The 7,530-nt window shown below is 42.3% G+C and overlaps 1 long non-coding RNA gene across 1 annotated transcript; it reads left to right on the top strand.

Annotated features, from left to right (window-relative positions):
• Positions 1-6,117: 6,117 nt before the first annotated feature.
• Positions 6,118-6,736, top strand: LOC115357192 (uncharacterized). Its single transcript, XR_003928080.1, has 3 exons — positions 6,118-6,202; positions 6,355-6,440; positions 6,675-6,736. It is a non-coding gene; the product is annotated as an uncharacterized LOC115357192 (long non-coding RNA).
• Positions 6,737-7,530: the final 794 nt, after the last annotated feature.

The raw sequence follows: 7,530 nt of genomic DNA on the forward strand, positions 1-7,530 counted from the left end.
ACCCAGAATGCCACGGTGTACCACTGAGAAGAGCCATAGGCCCCTCGTACCCACCGCCATCAGACTGTACAACTCAGCCCTGGACTGATACTGCTGCAACAACATAATTTCCCTTTCTTGGGATCAATAAAATACTTTGTCTAATCTATCTATCCAGTCGATTGTCTCTAGATGTGAGTCAAAGGAATTGCAGTCCAATCAGTCATTAATGAGAATTCTGCTGATCTCCTTTCAGATCTCCCACCACCTGTAAGAGATAATCTACTAGGGACACAAATGACTACAACTGGAGTTATTACACCAGGAAATAATGGACATATTACCCTAAATAATACAAAAGGTACAGTGCTACATGGATATAGAGTTAGGAAGCACTTTAAATTTCCAATGTTTACCCGTTCTTCACCTGATTTTCTACACTAGGTTGTTCCTCCTCTTTTTTCATTTCAGCGCTGTCTCTCCTTACTTTTAGTTCACTACTGTCGTAGCCTTCAAATGAATTGAATTATCTCCTTTCCCTTGTTGTTTTTTTGTCATCTAATTCAGTCTGTCATCCTCTATTTGCCCCATGTATTTGCTATAGATCTTCAATAAATTTAATTTTCCTTTTTCCATTCAGTTCATTCTGCCTTCTGTTTCCTCCATCCCTGTCTCTGACCTCCTTTTCTTACCTTTCTACTGAACTCTCCATTTAGTACTAAGCTGTATTTGTTGCTCTCCAGTAACACAGTGAATATTCAGACCTCTGCAGACACAGTATATTTCTTGCTCTGGCACCCCGGAAGAACACTGGACCGGAGGCGCATTCATAAATAATCCATGGATCTAGATTATTTTCACCCTCTCATCAGCTCTTCGTCTCTCACTCTGACCTTAGATGGGCAGACAGAGACAAAGTCATGCCAACAAAACAGCAGGACTTAATTAATCTGCACACACAAAGTTGTTGTACAAGCACACGCGCACAAATGCACATTGCACATACACATACACAGAGACACACACGTCCCTAGTGGACGGCCATGTGGTGAGAGCAGATAATCAGTGGAATGTTAAGCAACTTCAGTCCCAGTCTGACAGGCCTGCCACATAAAAAATGTCCTGTCTGCCACATAGAGCAAACCAGGACACATTACTTACTCAGACAGGATAGAGCAAGTGCTTTCTCTCCTGCCAATATAATGACAATGGTAGTTTGTCAGTGTTCTCAGTGATATCATGTCTGAGTGTGTGCCACGCAAGCCAAAGTGCCTGGAGACTAAACCGCTGGAAGCAATCCCATAATGTCTTGGATTCAAATTCAGCCTGGGACCTTTGTCACATGACATCCACTTCTCTCCTTCTCATTGTCATTGACTTGTGTTTAAGTTTTTCTCAATGGCTGTCCACCTCATTGTTGAAACCAATAAAGATACATTTGACATCCCCTTCTCTCACACACATCCTTCCTGTCTCTCAAACATCTGGTGAACTATCATAACAAAACAAAGATGCAAAAAATCTGGATTTCAAAGGTTATATGTAGTTTGTGCTTTGTACAAATAAATGCATAGATTGAAAAGGTTTGACAGCACCCTTGAACTCCCTTTCTGCTCTTGCTGACTGTGCTGGTGTTGATTTTGCAGGCTCTGGGCTGTAACTGGACCCTCCACATAACACCAGGGCCACAGCAGTCTATTAGCCATGTGTCCTTAAGAGATGCCCTTAAGAGAAAATACAACCATGCAATATTTTTTGCTCAGCATTGCTTTGTGCCATCAAAGACTCACAACATTTAATTTGTAATGTATTCCTTCAGGTTATCTGCAACATTGTGACTGTTGGTGCAGTGGTATCGGTGTTTTTCTCTCCCTCCATGTAGCATCACAGATTGCCTTGATGCTCCCCAGTGGTTTTCCACACACAGTCCAAAGGCATGCAAGTCAGACCGGAGATTGTAAACGGCCCATAGGTATGAATTAGACTACAAATTTGTTTATCTGTCTTGCTATTTGGGGTTGGGCTGAGATGCAGTGCATGCCGGGAGAGGCTCTATCCCCTGTGTCCCTGAATGTGAAAAGTGTATGAAATAAACAATTTGGTCTAAATGCCATGGTAGAATACGCTGTGTGTGTGTGTGTGTGTGTGTGTGTGTGTGTGTGTGTGTTTTTAAATCAGCAAGTGTGCATTGCATGTCTGTGTGTGTGTGTGTGTGTGTGTGAGAGAGAGAGAAACAACACACACTTAGAAGCACATACAAGGTCACTCATAACAATGCTAATGTTCAGAAGGGAATGACTTGGCCCTAGTCTATCTTTAGCAGAAACCAGAGATGCTAGACTGCCTGTAGCTATGTCTCCCTCCCTGTACTCACTAGCGACCTTAGGACCCGGCTCTCCCTCCTCCCTCCAGTCAGTCCTCCAGGGGTGCCACAGGCAGTTTGTCACAGGCAATGGCATCACCAACTCCCACCCTCACCATCATCGCCAAATAAAAACACTGTATGCTGTCTGGGAGCAGGGCAGGGCGCGTGAGTGATTCAGCAAAACGTGACTGCTGTCAGTACAAATATTTGTAGGCTCGTTCTACCTCCCATCCCTCCCTGCAGATGGGTGCCGCAGATCTAGAACCCTGGAATTATTCATCACGCGTGAATCAGCGGCCATGCATGAACGCGGAAATATTGTGATTATTTTTAGCGTGTGTGCTTAATTTTTTACATATGTGTTTGTGTTTATGTGTGCATGTGTGTGTGTGTGTGTGTGTGTGTGAGTGAGTCATGTGTCTGCCTTATGGTAACCTGAATAGTATCATTTTCATCCAGGTGGTTACATCTCTATAAGCCCTGTTGCCCGTGGGTCCACAGCAACAGGTCTCATGAAATAATGATGTTATTGCACTCTCACACACCTCTCCGTGTGCCTGGCTTATATCCCAAAGCACTCTCCTCTGTCTCTCTGACTCTTGCCTATCGTCAGCAGCAGGTCACATGGAGTGAGTGTGTGACTGGTCGTTTTGTAGTCTTTCTTTGCCAGTGGCCATTAGTTTCCCATTTGATCAAAGAACACCCTAACACCCATTATAAATGATTACATTTCGCATTTGTCTGTAATAGAGAGCTTTCTTTGTTTGTGTGTGTGTGTGTGTGTGTGTATGTGTGAATCTGTGTGTGCGGTTCCTTTGAGGTTCCATTACCTGAGATAAATCAGTTAAAAAAAGAGACTGGAAGCACCTTGCAAAAATTAAATATTTATTACAGCTCTTACAGTGCCCAAAACAACAAAAAGCTCAGGGAGGTAATGGCTAGATATGCAGATAATAGCAATGCACTTCAAGCTCTGCACTCTTCCTCAGGTAAAATCGAAGGAGAGTGGTGGAGGATCCTAGAAACAAGAAAACAGTGGAAGTGACGTACGATCACCTGGGAGAGACATAATATGATTTAACAACATATATAAAGCAGGCAAATCATAACCGAAAACAACAAACATCAAATTATGTTGTAAAATAATTTTCCCCTTCTTAAATATTTTATTTTGTACAAGGTACTTCACATCTCTTTTCCTCTTCCAGTCACTTTGTCTTGGATTATTTATTTATTTATTTATTTATTATTATTATTATCATTATTATCATTATTAAATATGGATACCTTAAATCAGTGTCATTCTTAAATCAGTGTCATACTTTAAACCACATTAAGGGCATTTCCTTATTTTTTTTTAAATTTGTTTATTTGTTCTTTTTTACCCCTTGTATACTGAATTTGATCAGTTTTATTCTGTTTCTGTAATATTGTTATTGCAATTAACATTTTTGTTGTCGCTGCTGTTGTTGTTGTTCCCCTCACTTTTTTTATTTATTTTTTTCTTCTTCTTACCATACCTAGCCAGGATCCCAAGGGTCTGGAACATCACAGCATGTATTTTGGTATTATTATTATTACTATTATTATTATTAGTACTAGTAGTAGTAGTAGTAGTATCATTATTATGAGATCTCACTGATAGGATTCTACACAGCAGAAATATTTAAAAAGTGTTAAACATCTACACGATGTCAGTGTTTCTTTAAGTCCACAGTGTGATTCAGACTCTAGAGTTAGACTCAAAAATTTGTGAAAGTGCGCCATCATCTACACGTGCTTATGCTACGATTTTTTTTAAGTGCATGCACTCATGTAGGACAAACTATGTGAGCGTGATGATTCAATTTGATTTTATGCATGTGTGCACTGACTATTACTCCTGAGGTTTGGAGCTGACTCTCTGCTGCCCTCTCTTGTGCAAAGATATGGCCACCATGGTGTGATAGCTTACATCACTCCAGTGCTACAGAGGAACAATTGGGCGAAGAACTCATCCTTGCAATTTAGAGAGGTTGTCTTTTTGTAAGAGACTTCAAAATCTGCTCCTTTGTCTGCTCCTGATTTCCCTGTCTTTAATGTTGCCTTTTATCTTTATTAACTGCCTCTATTCCCAAGTTGCTGTTAATGTTATGAAAGTAACACTTGCTCTCCTCCACACAGCACACCACTCACACAGACGGCCAGACCCCCATAAAACTGCGTAAATCCTCTGTGCAAATTGGGTTAATGAACTGGGCTTAGTCTGTGCCCCATCAGAAGCCTTGTGTCTTGTTCACAGCCCTCTTAATGTGTCTCATCGGTCCGGATGCTCCACAGGTTAGCAGATTAGAGAGAACAAAGCCCAGAATGTGAGCCTGCTGGCAGCAGAGAGGCACAGCCGAATGCTCCTGTCTCTGGGGCCCAGTCATCACAAACAGCATCACTGCCTCCATCTGCCTGAAAGGCTGCATTGACTGCTCTCTCTCTCTCTCTCTCTCTCTCTCTCTCTCTCTCTCTCTCTCTCTCTCTCTCTCTCTCTCCCTCCCTCACTAACACTCTTTTACCCCCTCCCTACTCATCCTCTCAGACTCCATCTGGTCTCCTCTCTCCTGTTAAAATTGTGTGTGACTGTGTGTGTGTGTGTGTGTGTGTGTGTGTGTGTGTGTGTGTGTGTGTGTGTGTGTGTGTGTGCTACCATGACATTTTCGCCACAGAGTGAGACGCCTGTTCACACTCAGGCTGCAAGCACAGCCCTCTTAGTATGTATTTAAAGTAATACATTATCTCTTCCTCTTTTGCTTGATTTTGCATATCACAGTAGCAAGATCACATGCACACAATACATACTGTGATGGACACAGTTCACATAGGCGCGCAGACATGCCTATCAACTTTGTTTTTTACCAAGCCACAATAATCTCTCTCTCTCTCTCTCTCTTCCTCTCTCTCTCATTTTCTCTCATCTCTCTAAAGGCCTGCCACTGTTACCATGGTGACCTGCTTCGTAGTACGTGAGACCCCAGTCTTGTGTCAGGATAATAGATGGTCATGTCAGCAGATTAACCAAGTTGATGGAGCTGTCAACAGTGACGTTTCAAGGGAGAAAAAGAATGCAGCAGAGAAGTAAATACAAATCATGACATGAAAGATCTCAACTAATTCATCAGTTTTATCACCAGCAGTCATATCTGATCTTCCAAGTCGGGAGGAATGGGTTTAGCAGGAGATGAATGGATGGTTTAGGATTTTGGCGGCACTGTGAGGGTGATGAAAAAGTGAGGTTCCTGAAGTCTCTTCCACCCAGTGTTGTTTCAGCTGGGCAGCCTCGGGGACAGCAGTGAGAGGTCAGGAGGAGACGACTTGACAAGCCAGATACAGACAGAAACCTCAGACAAACAAACTGACAGAGGCACTGACAGACAGCAGTCCGTTCCCACACAACATGGCCAAAACTATGTGGACACCTAAGCATCACACCCATACACCCACAGAAAAGAGCTGGTTTTCATGGCTTGGGCTGGTGAAGGGAAATCTTAATGCTACACCGTTCACATTCTACAGCACATTTGTCAAACTATGTGCACAATTATATCCCACCCACAGGATGACTTTTCCTTTTCTATTAATACTGTCTTGGTTCCATATTTTCCACAGCGTGGATACTACAAACTCCAACATGCACTACAACGTCCTGCTCTATCAGCACTACAAAACACCTGCGTGGCCCCTGCCCCCTCCTCCTCCTGATGAGCTCATCAGCAGTCCACCAGCTGGCCACCATAAAGACATTTATTACCAAGCAAGCTCACTAGAAAGCCAGCCGCAAGCAATGTTGAAACAGAAAGTGGACAGTGAGAACAGGTGTTTTCAAGACAGGTGGGAAGGTTTTTTTTTTTGTTTGTTTGTTTTTTGCCAGTGATGTGCATGTATGAATAAACACATGCATGACTGTAGATTTTGCTTCAGCAAAATATTGGTTATCTGGGTATTTTTGATTCCATGTGATGAAACAATTTGTCATTCGAAAGGATTCAGAGTAGGCCTGCAGATACAATATGCCAGAAAAAAGAATGATGCAGTGGACTCTTTTCATGTCAGTGTCCAACCCAAACAGGTTTGTCTTAGATATCCTTGCTTTGTTTCATAGACAGGACATATTTTAATCAAAATAATGGCCACTTTAGTTCAAAATCATTCAATAAATGTAGACCCTGTCTGGCACTTGACCTGGTTGTGATTTTTTTTTTTTTTTTTTTTTTTTTTTAAATGTGGCCTATTTAGTGATTGAGTCTGATACTCGATGACATTTCTGTTGTCATTGTTGCTAGCTCTGTTCTGTCCCATATAGGGAGGATCGTTGCTGCTTTGCCTTCTTACTGCACAGGGCAATAAAAGTTTTCTTTGGCTAAAGTGGACTTGACTGAGTGGTCTTGAACTTGACTGATCTGCACAGAGCCCAGACCTGAACCCCACTGAACACCTTTAGGATGAAATGAACTGGCAACTGCAAGCCAGGCCCCATCGCTCAGCATCAGTGCCTGGCCTCAGTGACGACTTTGTCTCCAAATGGGACCAACTCCATACAGCCATGTTCAATTACATTACATCCCAACAGTTTCAGCCGCACTGCTAGCCAAAAAGCTGATGCACGGAGATCAAATCCTACAACATCACCATTTGATTTCAAAAAGATGTTTATCCATAAGAAAATCATCAGACTTTCTCAAAGTGTTGAAGCCATAGTGATCTCATTCATACTTGATGGGTTGAAACCAGGCCATCCAAGCAAGCTAAAACCAAGCTGAAAAACACTGCTGCACTGACATGAGTGTGTTTGTTACATCAATGTCCTCCAAAAGTAGAGCACTCTCTGTGTGTGTGTGTGTAACAATCCCCAAAGGTCTGTATATGATCTGTATCCATGTGTGTGCTTGGGGAACTGGCACGATATGTAACAATGTATGCATTTGCATTCAAGTCTTAAGACACACAATCACAGTGCTTTCTTATTGGTTAACATGGGAAATAGTGCTGTTGAGGTATGCTTTATTGCTTTATGACAGACCTGGTGGCGCAAACAGGATGATGAAGAGTCATCAAGTATGCACTGCTGAAAGCTAAACAGCAAATAGTGGATATAAGTACACAGTGCATACAATACAGCGCCTCAAGTTAGATCAGCCCACCAGGCAGCTAATGCATCT

The sequence above is a fragment of the Myripristis murdjan genome, chromosome 3 (assembly GCF_902150065.1).
Source record: "Myripristis murdjan chromosome 3, fMyrMur1.1, whole genome shotgun sequence".
In the NCBI taxonomy this organism is placed as follows: Eukaryota; Metazoa; Chordata; class Actinopteri; order Holocentriformes; family Holocentridae; genus Myripristis; species Myripristis murdjan.